The 15,544-nt window shown below is 49.4% G+C and overlaps 2 non-coding genes across 2 annotated transcripts; both read right to left on the reverse strand.

The window, feature by feature from the left end:
* Positions 1-4,508: 4,508 nt before the first annotated feature.
* Positions 4,509-4,580, reverse strand: trnam-cau (transfer RNA methionine (anticodon CAU)). Its single transcript has one exon. It is a non-coding gene; the product is annotated as a tRNA-Met (tRNA).
* Positions 4,581-12,615: 8,035 nt separating this feature from the next.
* Positions 12,616-12,687, reverse strand: trnam-cau (transfer RNA methionine (anticodon CAU)). Its single transcript has one exon. It is a non-coding gene; the product is annotated as a tRNA-Met (tRNA).
* Positions 12,688-15,544: the final 2,857 nt, after the last annotated feature.

A 15,544-nucleotide genomic window follows, 5' to 3' on the forward strand; every position in this document is an offset into this window, starting at 1 on the left:
AAGTCAATCAGGCAGTTTTGCACAAGTCAAGTTAAAAAAAAAACACGGGCTCGTCCGGGATCTCTCGCAAATCAGCGCAGTAACAGACCCTAAGCGAGAATCATACGCCTAGACCAACGAGCCAGAAAGCACGCACGCAGGTAATGCCCCACACCTCTTGAGCGACCTGAGACATGCTCAGTATGAAATACATTTGAGCAAGCGGCAAAGACTTTCCCGAACAGCTGCTTCTCATCCAGTCTCCCTGCTGCTATTTCATTCCACCGCATTCTCTGCTCACAGTGTCGTTTCCCCAACGTAGCATGAAGCATAAACTGGGTGACTGCTTCGCAGAACATCCCGCTTCTGCCCGCAGAAACTAAAGGCCCTGACCTTGCGGTTGCCTGCCACTTTAACACATCACCCTGTTCCCTGGCCAACATCCCTGTCTCAGGCTTGCAGCAGTGTTCTAGCTCCAGATGAAGGAACAACATCTCATTTTCCACTTGGAGCCCTTCCAGCCCTCCGGTCTTCAATATCGAGTTCTATAACTATAGGGCCTGAACCCCCCCATGTCCTTGACCCCTACCACACGAAAGACTCCTGTTTATCACCTCGTCTGCTATGACACACGACGTATTGTTAGCCACTAACAGTCTCCATTAACAGTTATTTGCCCTCTCACGAGGATCGTTCTTCACTCCTACGTCCTGCCTATTGTTCTTTCTCTGAGCTGGCGGCAAACACAGCAATGAACATTGGAGACTCTGAGCCAGCTGAAACTTGCTCAGTGTGAAGTACATTCCACATTGCTGCAAGAATTGCAAGCAGCAAAGCCTTTCCAGAACATCTGCTTGTCATTCTGTCCCCGGGGGGCTGATGTTTGTCTCTTCCCCAGGAACAGGAGTATCTCCACTGGCGGATAATTAAACCATTTTATTTCTACTTGCACGTTGTTCTGGGGGGAGGGGGGGTGGGGGAATGTAGGTTTGGGGGAGGGTAAGAGTCCATTCGCTCTTCTGCTCTCTCTCCCTCATTCTCTCTCTCTCTCTCTCTGAAACTCTTGGGGTGAGAGGTGTCAGTTACATTATTGCGGGGAACATGAACAACTTTGATTGTGAACTTTCTCCAAAGGTCTGTTATCGGAGAGACAGAAAGATGCTGTGCTGGCAGGACAGAGAGAAATGAACACCGAGGACTCTTCGCCCAGGTAAATTCACATTGTTGTGCAGCCTGCTTGGTGTTCAGAAATCGTCTTCACGCAGCAATCTTACGGAAAGTCTATTGCAAAGTGGGCATCGCTTTCTTTGCTGCGACCGCGCAGCAGTTAACATCTGAGCCCCAAGTGTCCCAGATGAAGAGAATCCGCGTGAAACCTTCACTCACTGAGAGTCATCCCCACGGCCCTGAGCTGAGGGACTGCAGGCAGTCCAACACGGAAGGGACGGTTAAAAATGAACCATTTTTGCTCCCTCAGCAACACGTAGCATCATTGTCGCGCAGACAGAAGCCATTCAGCCCATGGATTCCACGGCGACTGTCTGTCACTTGTCTCTCTCTGAGGTTATTCACAATCGGTGGTATCCGTCCTAATAGTGGGGGACGATGTCTGAGTTTCAACTTTACCAGCTCATTAGCATCGAAGAGAACCGGTTTTGCGATTCAGTTCAGAGGAAACCGACCAAGAACAGAATATCACTGAGACCTCTAAAACCCATGCCGTTTGAATGGAGTGGATCGATATGAACATCGGCAAGTAGATGCAAAGGCAGCTTGCTGATCAGACCAAGGTGACAGTGAACGACAGCAGAGGATGGCTTCGATCCATCGACCTCTGGGTTATGGGCCCAGCACGCTCCCGCTGCGCCACTCTGCTGCCGCTTGGAGTCGCTCGTTGCACAGAACACTTCAGGTTTTTGTCTGGCACGCGGCAGGCACCTTCGAGCCTGATGTCAAAGACCTCCACTGCTGTCGTGTGATATGCTGTTTCGCAGACGTATGGAGGCTGTGTAAATATAAACTTTTTTCTAAATTCCCACATTCTGTCGGTCGAACTGTGATTTCACACTGAATCACAACATGTGTCACAGCGCAGACGGAGGCTCTGCGGCCCACCTTCGCTCTGCTGGTTCTACGCTTAAGTAAACGTGTGACTCTAGTCGTTTCATTTCATTCTCTCGCCTTCTCAGCGGAAATCTGCACATCTGAACGTGACCACCGACTTCCCTTTTGGGTCCATTGAATCTTCCTCTTTGTCAATGTCAGACAGGGACTTACTGACCCTCACCACTCCCTGTACGAAAACGTTCTTCCTAATGTCACTTTTACTTCTTTTCCTCGTGACTCTAAAATTCTGCCGAATCGTTATGGATCCTTTCAGGCGTGGGAGCATTTTCACAACATTATTTCCTGTTTCTAGGTCCCTCATGACTTGGAAAAGTTCGGTTCTCCGAGGAGAGCTGTCCCAATTTTCCAATCTACCTTGATTGCTGACATTCCTCAAACACCGCACCACTCACGTCAACCTGTTGAGCACTATGGTAAAAACAATGACTGCAGATGCTGGAAACCAGATTCTGGATTAGTGGTGCTGGAAGAGCACAGCAGTTCAGGCAGCATCCAAGTAGCTTGTTGAACACGATCTCCAACCATTTCATTTCTCTGTTTTCTGCTTCATTCGTACTCCAGGCAGCCCACGCTGGTTTCACGAAGGTGCTTTTTGAGAAAGTCAATCAGGCAGTTTTGCACAAGTCAAGTTAAAAAAAAACACGGGCTCATCCGGGATTTGAACCCGGGACCTCTCGCAAATCAGCGCAGTAACAGACCCTAAGCGAGAATCATACGCCTAGACCAACGAGCCAGAAAGCACGCACGCAGGTAATGCCCCACACCTCTTGAGCGACCTGAGACATGCTCAGTATGAAATACATTTGAGCAAGCGGCAAAGACTTTCCCGAACAGCTGCTTCTCATCCAGTCTCCCTGCTGCTATTTCATTCCACCGCATTCTCTGCTCACAGTGTCGTTTCCCCAACGTAGCATGAAGCATAAACTGGGTGACTGCTTCGCAGAACATCCCGCTTCTGCCCGCAGAAACTAAAGGCCCTGACCTTGCGGTTGCCTGCCACTTTAACACATCACCCTGTTCCCTGGCCAACATCCCTGTCTCAGGCTTGCAGCAGTGTTCTAGCTCCAGATGAAGGAACAACATCTCATTTTCCACTTGGAGCCCTTCCAGCCCTCCGGTCTTCAATATCGAGTTCTATAACTATAGGGCCTGAACCCCCCCAAGTCCTTGACCCCTACCACACGAAAGACTCCTGTTTATCACCTCGTCTGCTATGACACACGACGTATTGTTAGCCACTAACAGTCTCCATTAACAGTTATTCGCCCTCTCACGAGGATCGTTATTCACTCCTGCGTCCTGCCTATTGTTCTTTCTCTGAGCTGGCGGCAAACACAGCAATGAACATTGGAGACTCTGAGCCAGCTGAAACTTGCTCAGTGTGAAGTAGATTCCACATTGCTGCAAGAATTGCAAGCAGCAAAGCCTTTCCAGAACATCTGCTTGTCATTCTGTCCCCGGGGGGGCTGATGTTTGTCTCTTCCCCAGGAACAGGAGTATCTCCACTGGCGGATAATTAAACCATTTTATTTCTACTTGCACGTTGTTCTGGGGGGAGGGGGGGGGGTGGGGGAATGTAGGTTTGGGGGAGGGTAAGAGTCCATTCGCTCTTCTGCTCTCTCTCCCTCTTTCTCTCTCTCTCTCTCTCTGAAACTCTTGGGGTGAGAGGTGTCAGTTACATTAATGCGGGGAACATGAACAACTTTGATTGTGAACTTTCTCCAAAGGTCTGTTATCGGAGAGACAGAAAGATGCTGTGCTGGCAGGACAGAGAGAAATGAACACCGAGGACTCTTCGCCCAGGTAAATTCACATTGTTGTGCAGCCTGCTTGGTGTTCAGAAATCGTCTTCACGCAGCAATCTTACGGAAAGTCTATTGCAAAGTGGGCATCGCTTTCTTTGCTGCGACCGCGCAGCAGTTAACATCTGAGCCCCAAGTGTCCCAGATGAAGAGAATCCGCGTGAAACCTTCACTCACTGAGAGTCATCCCCACGGCCCTGAGCTGAGGGACTGCAGGCAGTCCAACACGGAAGGGACGGTTAAAAATGAACCATTTTTGCTCCCTCAGCAACACGTAGCATCATTGTCGCGCAGACAGAAGCCATTCAGCCCATGGATTCCACGGCGACTGTCTGTCACTTGTCTCTCTCTGAGGTTATTCACAATCGGTGGTATCCGTCCTAATAGTGGGGGACGATGTCTGAGTTTCAACTTTACCAGCTCATTAGCATCGAAGAGAACCGGTTTTGCGATTCAGTTCAGAGGAAACCGACCAAGAACAGAATATCACTGAGACCTCTAAAACCCATGCCGTTTGAATGGAGTGGATCGATATGAACATCGGCAAGTAGATGCAAAGGCAGCTTGCTGAAGAAACCAGATCAAGGTGACAGTGAACGATAGCAGAGGATGGTTTCGATCCATCGACCTCTGGGTTATGGGCCCAGCACGCTCCCGCTGCGCCACTCTGCTGCCGCTTGGAGACGCTCGTTGCGCAGAACACTTCAGGTTTTTGTCTGGCACGCGGCAGGCACCTTCGAGCCTGATGTCAAAGACCTCCACTGCTGTCGTGTGATATGCTGTTTCGCAGACGTATGGAGGCTGTGTAAATATAAACTTTTTTCTAAATTCCCACATTCTGTCGGTCGAACTGTGATTTCACACTGAATCACAACATGTGTCACAGCGCAGACGGAGGCTCTGCGGCCCACCTTCGCTCTGCTGGTTCTACGCTTAAGTAAACGTGTGACTCTAGTCGTTTCATTTCATTCTCTCGCCTTCTCAGCGGAAATCTGCACATCTGAACGTGACCACCGAATTCCCTTTTGGGTCCATTGAATCTTCCTCTTTGTCAATGTCAGACAGGGACTTACTGACCCTCACCACTCCCTGTACGAAAACGTTCTTCCTAATGTCACTTTTACTTCTTTTCCTCGTGACTCTAAAATTCTGCCGAATCGTTATGGATCCTTTCAGGCGTGGGAACATTTTCACAACATTATTTCCTGTTTCTAGGTCCCTCATGACTTGGAAATGTTCGGTTCTCCGAGGAGAGCTGTCCCAATTTTCCAATCTACCTTGATTGCTGACATTCCTCAAACACCGCACCACTCACGTCAACCTGTTGAGCACTATGGTAAAAACAATGACTGCAGATGCTGGAAACCAGATTCTGGATTAGTGGTGCTGGAAGAGCACAGCAGTTCAGGCAGCATCCAAGTAGCTTGTTGAACACGATCTCCAACCATTTCATTTCTCTGTTTTCTGCCTCATTCGTACTCCAGGCAGCCCACGCTGGTTTCACGAAGGTGCTTTTTGAGAAAGTCAATCAGGCAGTTTTGCACAAGTCAAGTTAAAAAAAAAACACGGGCTCGTCCGGGATCTCTCGCAAATCAGCGCAGTAACAGACCCTAAGCGAGAATCATACGCCTAGACCAACGAGCCAGAAAGCACGCACGCAGGTAATGCCCCAGACCTCTTGAGCGACCTGAGACATGCTCAGTATGAAATACATTTGAGCAAGCGGCAAAGACTTTCCCGAACAGCTGCTTCTCATCCAGTCTCCCTGCTGCTATTTCATTCCACCGCATTCTCTGCTCACAGTGTCGTTTCCCCAACGTAGCATGAAGCATAAACTGGGTGACTGCTTCGCAGAACATCCCGCTTCTGCCCGCAGAAACTAAAGGCCCTGACCTTGCGGTTGCCTGCCACTTTAACACATCACCCTGTTCCCTGGCCAACATCCCTGTCTCAGGCTTGCAGCAGTGTTCTAGCTCCAGATGAAGGAACAACATCTCATTTTCCACTTGGAGCCCTTCCAGCCCTCCGGTCTTCAATATCGAGTTCTATAACTATAGGGCCTGAACCCCCCCATGTCCTTGACCCCTACCACACGAAAGACTCCTGTTTATCACCTCGTCTGCTATGACACACGACGTATTGTTAGCCACTAACAGTCTCCATTAACAGTTATTTGCCCTCTCACGAGGATCGTTATTCACTCCTACGTCCTGCCTATTGTTCTTTCTCTGAGCTGGCGGCAAACACAGCAATGAACATTGGAGACTCTGAGCCAGCTGAAACTTGCTCAGTGTGAAGTACATTCCACATTGCTGCAAGAATTGCAAGCAGCAAAGCCTTTCCAGAACATCTGCTTGTCATTCTGTCCCCGGGGGGCTGATGTTTGTCTCTTCCCCAGGAACAGGAGTATCTCCACTGGCGGATAATTAAACCATTTTATTTCTACTTGCACGTTGTTCTGGGGGGAGGGGGGGTGGGGGAATGTAGGTTTGGGGGAGGGTAAGAGTCCATTCGCTCTTCTGCTCTCTCTCCCTCATTCTCTCTCTCTCTCTCTCTGAAACTCTTGGGGTGAGAGGTGTCAGTTACATTATTGCGGGGAACATGAACAACTTTGATTGTGAACTTTCTCCAAAGGTCTGTTATCGGAGAGACAGAAAGATGCTGTGCTGGCAGGACAGAGAGAAATGAACACCGAGGACTCTTCGCCCAGGTAAATTCACATTGTTGTGCAGCCTGCTTGGTGTTCAGAAATCGTCTTCACGCAGCAATCTTACGGAAAGTCTATTGCAAAGTGGGCATCGCTTTCTTTGCTGCGACCGCGCAGCAGTTAACATCTGAGCCCCAAGTGTCCCAGATGAAGAGAATCCGCGTGAAACCTTCACTCACTGAGAGTCATCCCCACGGCCCTGAGCTGAGGGACTGCAGGCAGTCCAACACGGAAGGGACGGTTAAAAATGAACCATTTTTGCTCCCTCAGCAACACGTAGCATCATTGTCGCGCAGACAGAAGCCATTCAGCCCATGGATTCCACGGCGACTGTCTGTCACTTGTCTCTCTCTGAGGTTATTCACAATCGGTGGTATCCGTCCTAATAGTGGGGGACGATGTCTGAGTTTCAACTTTACCAGCTCATTAGCATCGAAGAGAACCGGTTTTGCGATTCAGTTCAGAGGAAACCGACCAAGAACAGAATATCACTGAGACCTCTAAAACCCATGCCGTTTGAATGGAGTGGATCGATATGAACATCGGCAAGTAGATGCAAAGGCAGCTTGCTGATCAGATCAAGGTGACAGTGAACGATAGCAGAGGATGGCTTCGATCCATCGACCTCTGGGTTATGGGCCCAGCACGCTCCCGCTGCGCCACTCTGCTGCCGCTTGGAGACGCTCGTTGCGCAGAACACTTCAGGTTTTTGTCTGGCACGCGGCAGGCACCTTCGAGCCTGATGTCAAAGACCTCCACTGCTGTCGTGTGATATGCTGTTTCGCAGACGTATGGAGGCTGTGTAAATATAAACTTTTTTCTAAATTCCCACATTCTGTCGGTCGAACTGTGATTTCACACTGAATCACAACATGTGTCACAGCGCAGACGGAGGCTCTGCGGCCCACCTTCGCTCTGCTGGTTCTACGCTTAAGTAAACGTGTGACTCTAGTCGTTTCATTTCATTCTCTCGCCTTCTCAGCGGAAATCTGCACATCTGAACGTGACCACCGAATTCCCTTTTGGGTCCATTGAATCTTCCTCTTTGTCAATGTCAGACAGGGACTTACTGACCCTCACCACTCCCTGTACGAAAACGTTCTTCCTAATGTCACTTTTACTTCTTTTCCTCGTGACTCTAAAATTCTGCCGAATCGTTATGGATCCTTTCAGGCGTGGGAGCATTTTCACAACATTATTTCCTGTTTCTAGGTCCCTCATGACTTGGAAATGTTCGGTTCTCCGAGGAGAGCTGTCCCAATTTTCCAATCTACCTTGATTGCTGACATTCCTCAAACACCGCACCACTCACGTCAACCTGTTGAGCACTATGGTAAAAACAATGACTGCAGATGCTGGAAACCAGATTCTGGATTAGTGGTGCTGGAAGAGCACAGCAGTTCAGGCAGCATCCAAGTAGCTTGTTGAACACGATCTCCAACCATTTCATTTCTCTGTTTTCTGCCTCATTCGTACTCCAGGCAGCCCACGCTGGTTTCACGAAGGTGCTTTTTGAGAAAGTCAATCAGGCAGTTTTGCACAAGTCAAGTTAAAAAAAAAACACGGGCTCGTCCGGGATCTCTCGCAAATCAGCGCAGTAACAGACCCTAAGCGAGAATCATACGCCTAGACCAACGAGCCAGAAAGCACGCACGCAGGTAATGCCCCAGACCTCTTGAGCGACCTGAGACATGCTCAGTATGAAATACATTTGAGCAAGCGGCAAAGACTTTCCCGAACAGCTGCTTCTCATCCAGTCTCCCTGCTGCTATTTCATTCCACCGCATTCTCTGCTCACAGTGTCGTTTCCCCAACGTAGCATGAAGCATAAACTGGGTGACTGCTTCGCAGAACATCCCGCTTCTGCCCGCAGAAACTAAAGGCCCTGACCTTGCGGTTGCCTGCCACTTTAACACATCACCCTGTTCCCTGGCCAACATCCCTGTCTCAGGCTTGCAGCAGTGTTCTAGCTCCAGATGAAGGAACAACATCTCATTTTCCACTTGGAGCCCTTCCAGCCCTCCGGTCTTCAATATCGAGTTCTATAACTATAGGGCCTGAACCCCCCCATGTCCTTGACCCCTACCACACGAAAGACTCCTGTTTATCACCTCGTCTGCTATGACACACGACGTATTGTTAGCCACTAACAGTCTCCATTAACAGTTATTTGCCCTCTCACGAGGATCGTTATTCACTCCTACGTCCTGCCTATTGTTCTTTCTCTGAGCTGGCGGCAAACACAGCAATGAACATTGGAGACTCTGAGCCAGCTGAAACTTGCTCAGTGTGAAGTACATTCCACATTGCTGCAAGAATTGCAAGCAGCAAAGCCTTTCCAGAACATCTGCTTGTCATTCTGTCCCCGGGGGGCTGATGTTTGTCTCTTCCCCAGGAACAGGAGTATCTCCACTGGCGGATAATTAAACCATTTTATTTCTACTTGCACGTTGTTCTGGGGGGAGGGGGGGTGGGGGAATGTAGGTTTGGGGGAGGGTAAGAGTCCATTCGCTCTTCTGCTCTCTCTCCCTCATTCTCTCTCTCTCTCTCTCTGAAACTCTTGGGGTGAGAGGTGTCAGTTACATTATTGCGGGGAACATGAACAACTTTGATTGTGAACTTTCTCCAAAGGTCTGTTATCGGAGACACAGAAAGACACAGGACAGAGAGAAATGAACACCGAGGACTCTTCGCCCAGGTAAATTCACATTGTTGTGCAGCCTGCTTGGTGTTCAGAAATCGTCTTCACGCAGCAATCTTACGGAAAGTCTATTGCAAAGTGGGCATCGCTTTCTTTGCTGCGACCGCGCAGCAGTTAACATCTGAGCCCCAAGTGTCCCAGATGAAGAGAATCCGCGTGAAACCTTCACTCACTGAGAGTCATCCCCACGGCCCTGAGCTGAGGGACTGCAGGCAGTCTAACACGGAAGGGACGGTTAAAAATGAGCCATTTTTGCTCCCTCAGCAACACGTAGCATCATTGTCGCGCAGACAGAAGCCATTCAGCCCATGGATTCCACGGCGACTGTCTGTCACTTGTCTCTCTCTGAGGTTATTCACAATCGGTGGTATCCGTCCTAATAGTGGGGGACGATGTCTGAGTTTCAACTTTACCAGCTCATTAGCATCGAAGAGAACCGGTTTTGCGATTCAGTTCAGAGGAAACCGACCAAGAACAGAATATCACTGAGACCTCTAAAACCCATGCCGTTTGAATGGAGTGGATCGATATGAACATCGGCAAGTAGATGCAAAGGCAGCTTGCTGATCAGATCAAGGTGACAGTGAACGATAGCAGAGGATGGCTTCGATCCATCGACCTCTGGGTTATGGGCCCAGCACGCTCCCGCTGCGCCACTCTGCTGCCGCTTGGAGACGCTCGTTGCGCAGAACACTTCAGGTTTTTGTCTGGCACGCGGCAGGCACCTTCGAGCCTGATGTCAAAGACCTCCACTGCTGTCGTGTGATATGCTGTTTCGCAGACGTATGGAGGCTGTGTAAATATAAACTTTTTTCTAAATTCCCACATTCTGTCGGTCGAACTGTGATTTCACACTGAATCACAACATGTGTCACAGCGCAGACGGAGGCTCTGCGGCCCACCTTCGCTCTGCTGGTTCTACGCTTAAGTAAACGTGTGACTCTAGTCGTTTCATTTCATTCTCTCGCCTTCTCAGCGGAAATCTGCACATCTGAACGTGACCACCGAATTCCCTTTTGGGTCCATTGAATCTTCCTCTTTGTCAATGTCAGACAGGGACTTACTGACCCTCACCACTCCCTGTACGAAAACGTTCTTCCTAATGTCACTTTTACTTCTTTTCCTCGTGACTCTAAAATTCTGCCGAATCGTTATGGATCCTTTCAGGCGTGGGAGCATTTTCACAACATTATTTCCTGTTTCTAGGTCCCTCATGACTTGGAAAAGTTCGGTTCTCCGAGGAGAGCTGTCCCAATTTTCCAATCTACCTTGATTGCTGACATTCCTCAAACACCGCACCACTCACGTCAACCTGTTGAGCACTATGGTAAAAACAATGACTGCAGATGCTGGAAACCAGATTCTGGATTAGTGGTGCTGGAAGAGCACAGCAGTTCAGGCAGCATCCAAGTAGCTTGTTGAACACGATCTCCAACCATTTCATTTCTCTGTTTTCTGCCTCATTCGTACTCCAGGCAGCCCACGCTGGTTTCACGAAGGTGCTTTTTGAGAAAGTCAATCAGGCAGTTTTGCACAAGTCAAGTTAAAAAAAAACACGGGCTCGTCCGGGATCTCTCGCAAATCAGCGCAGTAACAGACCCTAAGCGAGAATCATACGCCTAGACCAACGAGCCAGAAAGCACGCACGCAGGTAATGCCCCAGACCTCTTGAGCGACCTGAGACATGCTCAGTATGAAATACATTTGAGCAAGCGGCAAAGACTTTCCCGAACAGCTGCTTCTCATCCAGTCTCCCTGCTGCTATTTCATTCCACCGCATTCTCTGCTCACAGTGTCGTTTCCCCAACGTAGCATGAAGCATAAACTGGGTGACTGCTTCGCAGAACATCCCGCTTCTGCCCGCAGAAACTAAAGGCCCTGACCTTGCGGTTGCCTGCCACTTTAACACATCACCCTGTTCCCTGGCCAACATCCCTGTCTCAGGCTTGCAGCAGTGTTCTAGCTCCAGATGAAGGAACAACATCTCATTTTCCACTTGGAGCCCTTCCAGCCCTCCGGTCTTCAATATCGAGTTCTATAACTATAGGGCCTGAACCCCCCCATGTCCTTGACCCCTACCACACGAAAGACTCCTGTTTATCACCTCGTCTGCTATGACACACGACGTATTGTTAGCCACTAACAGTCTCCATTAACAGTTATTCGCCCTCTCACGAGGATCGTTATTCACTCCTACGTCCTGCCTATTGTTCTTTCTCTGAGCTGGCGGCAAACACAGCAATGAACATTGGAGACTCTGAGCCAGCTGAAACTTGCTCAGTGTGAAGTACATTCCACATTGCTGCAAGAATTGCAAGCAGCAAAGCCTTTCCAGAACATCTGCTTGTCATTCTGTCCCCGGGGGGCTGATGTTTGTCTCTTCCCCAGGAACAGGAGTATCTCCACTGGCGGATAATTAAACCATTTTATTTCTACTTGCACGTTGTTCTGGGGGGAGGGGGGGTGGGGGAATGTAGGTTTGGGGGAGGGTAAGAGTCCATTCGCTCTTCTGCTCTCTCTCCCTCATTCTCTCTCTCTCTCTCTCTGAAACTCTTGGGGTGAGAGGTGTCAGTTACATTATTGCGGGGAACATGAACAACTTTGATTGTGAACTTTCTCCAAAGGTCTGTTATCGGAGAGACAGAAAGATGCTGTGCTGGCAGGACAGAGAGAAATGAACACCGAGGACTCTTCGCCCAGGTAAATTCACATTGTTGTGCAGCCTGCTTGGTGTTCAGAAATCGTCTTCACGCAGCAATCTTACGGAAAGTCTATTGCAAAGTGGGCATCGCTTTCTTTGCTGCGACCGCGCAGCAGTTAACATCTGAGCCCCAAGTGTCCCAGATGAAGAGAATCCGCGTGAAACCTTCACTCACTGAGAGTCATCCCCACGGCCCTGAGCTGAGGGACTGCAGGCAGTCCAACACGGAAGGGACGGTTAAAAATGAACCATTTTTGCTCCCTCAGCAACACGTAGCATCATTGTCGCGCAGACAGAAGCCATTCAGCCCATGGATTCCACGGCGACTGTCTGTCACTTGTCTCTCTCTGAGGTTATTCACAATCGGTGGTATCCGTCCTAATAGTGGGGGACGATGTCTGAGTTTCAACTTTACCAGCTCATTAGCATCGAAGAGAACCGGTTTTGCGATTCAGTTCAGAGGAAACCGACCAAGAACAGAATATCACTGAGACCTCTAAAACCCATGCCGTTTGAATGGAGTGGATCGATATGAACATCGGCAAGTAGATGCAAAGGCAGCTTGCTGAAGAAAGCAGATCAAGGTGACAGTGAACGATAGCAGAGGATGGTTTCGATCCATCGACCTCTGGGTTATGGGCCCAGCACGCTCCCGCTGCGCCACTCTGCTGCCGCTTGGAGACGCTCGTTGCGCAGAACACTTCAGGTTTTTGTCTGGCACGCGGCAGGCACCTTCGAGCCTGATGTCAAAGACCTCCACTGCTGTCGTGTGATATGCTGTTTCGCAGACGTATGGAGGCTGTGTAAATATAAACTTTTTTCTAAATTCCCACATTCTGTCGGTCGAACTGTGATTTCACACTGAATCACAACATGTGTCACAGCGCAGACGGAGGCTCTGCGGCCCACCTTCGCTCTGCTGGTTCTACGCTTAAGTAAACGTGTGACTCTAGTCGTTTCATTTCATTCTCTCGCCTTCTCAGCGGAAATCTGCACATCTGAACGTGACCACCGAATTCCCTTTTGGGTCCATTGAATCTTCCTCTTTGTCAATGTCAGACAGGGACTTACTGACCCTCACCACTCCCTGTACGAAAACGTTCTTCCTAATGTCACTTTTACTTCTTTTCCTCGTGACTCTAAAATTCTGCCGAATCGTTATGGATCCTTTCAGGCGTGGGAGCATTTTCACAACATTATTTCCTGTTTCTAGGTCCCTCATGACTTGGAAATGTTCGGTTCTCCGAGGAGAGCTGTCCCAATTTTCCAATCTACCTTGATTGCTGACATTCCTCAAACACCGCACCACTCACGTCAACCTGTTGAGCACTATGGTAAAAACAATGACTGCAGATGCTGGAAACCAGATTCTGGATTAGTGGTGCTGGAAGAGCACAGCAGTTCAGGCAGCATCCAAGTAGCTTGTTGAACACGATCTCCAACCATTTCATTTCTCTGTTTTCTGCCTCATTCGTACTCCAGGCAGCCCACGCTGGTTTCACGAAGGTGCTTTTTGAGAAAGTCAATCAGGCAGTTTTGCACAAGTCAAGTTAAAAAAAAACACGGGCTCGTCCGGGATCTCTCGCAAATCAGCGCAGTAACAGACCCTAAGCGAGAATCATACGCCTAGACCAACGAGCCAGAAAGCACGCACGCAGGTAATGCCCCAGACCTCTTGAGCGACCTGAGACATGCTCAGTATGAAATACATTTGAGCAAGCGGCAAAGACTTTCCCGAACAGCTGCTTCTCATCCAGTCTCCCTGCTGCTATTTCATTCCACCGCATTCTCTGCTCACAGTGTCGTTTCCCCAACGTAGCATGAAGCATAAACTGGGTGACTGCTTCGCAGAACATCCCGCTTCTGCCCGCAGAAACTAAAGGCCCTGACCTTGCGGTTGCCTGCCACTTTAACACATCACCCTGTTCCCTGGCCAACATCCCTGTCTCAGGCTTGCAGCAGTGTTCTAGCTCCAGATGAAGGAACAACATCTCATTTTCCACTTGGAGCCCTTCCAGCCCTCCGGTCTTCAATATCGAGTTCTATAACTATAGGGCCTGAACTACCCCATGTCCTTGACCCCTACCACACGAAAGACTCCTATTGATCACCTCGTCTGCTATGACACACGACGTATTGTTAGCCACTAACAGTCTCCATTAACAGTTATTCGCCCTCTCACGCGGATCGTTATTCACTCCTACGTCCTGCCTATTGTTCTCTCTCTGAGCTGGCGGCAAACACAGCAATGAACATTGGCGACTCTGAGCCAGCTGAAACTTGCTCAGTGTGAAGTACATTCCACATTGCTGCAAGAATTGCAAGCAGCAAAGCGTTTCCAGAACATCTGCTTGACATTCTGTCCCCGGGGGGCTGATGTTTGTCTCATCCCCAGGAACTGGACTATCTCCACTGGCGGATAATTAAACCATTTTATTTCTACTTGCACGTTGTTCTTTGGGGAGGGTGGTGGGGGAATGTAGGGTTGGGAGAGGGTAAGAGTCCATTCGCTCTTCTGCTCTCTCTCCCTCTCTCTCTCTCTCTCTCTCTCTGAAACTCTTGGGGTGAGAGGTGTCAGTTACATTAATGCGGGGAACATGAACAACTTTGATTGTGAACTTTCTCCAAAGGTCTGTTATCGGAGAGACAGAAAGATGCTGTGCTGGCAGGACAGAGAGAAATGAACACCGAGGACTTTTCGCCCAGGAAAATATACATTGTTGTGCAGCCTGCTTGGTGTTCAGAAATCGTCTTCACGCAGCAATCTTACGGAAAGTCTATTGCAAAGTGGGCATCGCTTTCTTTGCTGCGACCGCGCAGTAGTTAACATCTGAGCCCCAAGTGTCCCAGATGAAGAGAATCCGTGTGAAACGTTCACTCACTGAGAGTCATCCCCACCGCCCTGAGCTGAGGGACTGCAGGCAGTCCAACACGGAAGGGACGGTTAAAAATGAACCAGTTTTGCTCCCTCAGCCTGTCTGCCCCAGAGACAGGCAGTGGGACGGCATTAACACGTAGCATCATTCTCGCGCAGACAGAAGCCATTCAGCCCATGGATTCCACGGCGACTGTCTGTCAATTGTCCCTCTCTCTCTCTGAGGTTATTCCCAATCGGTGGTATCCGTCCGAAGAGTGGGGGACAGATGCACAGTTGGGCCACAACCAAGGATAGGCTGTAAGAGTGAATGAGTGAATAAAAGACAAATCCCACCTCGCCCATGAGGAGAAAGTGAGAACTGCAGATGATGGAGATCAGAGTCGAGAGTCTGGTGTTGAAAAAGCACAGCAGGTCAGGCAGCATCCAAGGATCAGGAGAATCAACGTTTCAGACATAAGCCTTCACCTTGCCGTCTCCAGTGTGTGTTGTGAAACTGCTTAACTGCTTAATCATATCTAGTGGCCGAGCAGAGGCTGATAACAAGTTTGGAACACACGAGAATGAATTCAGCTCAAACCTTGGATTCATGTCTCACTACAGGAGACCCAGCTACACAATACACAAAAACCCTATATCTCTCTCTGTCTCT

The sequence above is a fragment of the Chiloscyllium punctatum genome, chromosome 36 (assembly GCF_047496795.1).
Source record: "Chiloscyllium punctatum isolate Juve2018m chromosome 36, sChiPun1.3, whole genome shotgun sequence".
NCBI lineage: Eukaryota > Metazoa > Chordata > Chondrichthyes > Orectolobiformes > Hemiscylliidae > Chiloscyllium > Chiloscyllium punctatum.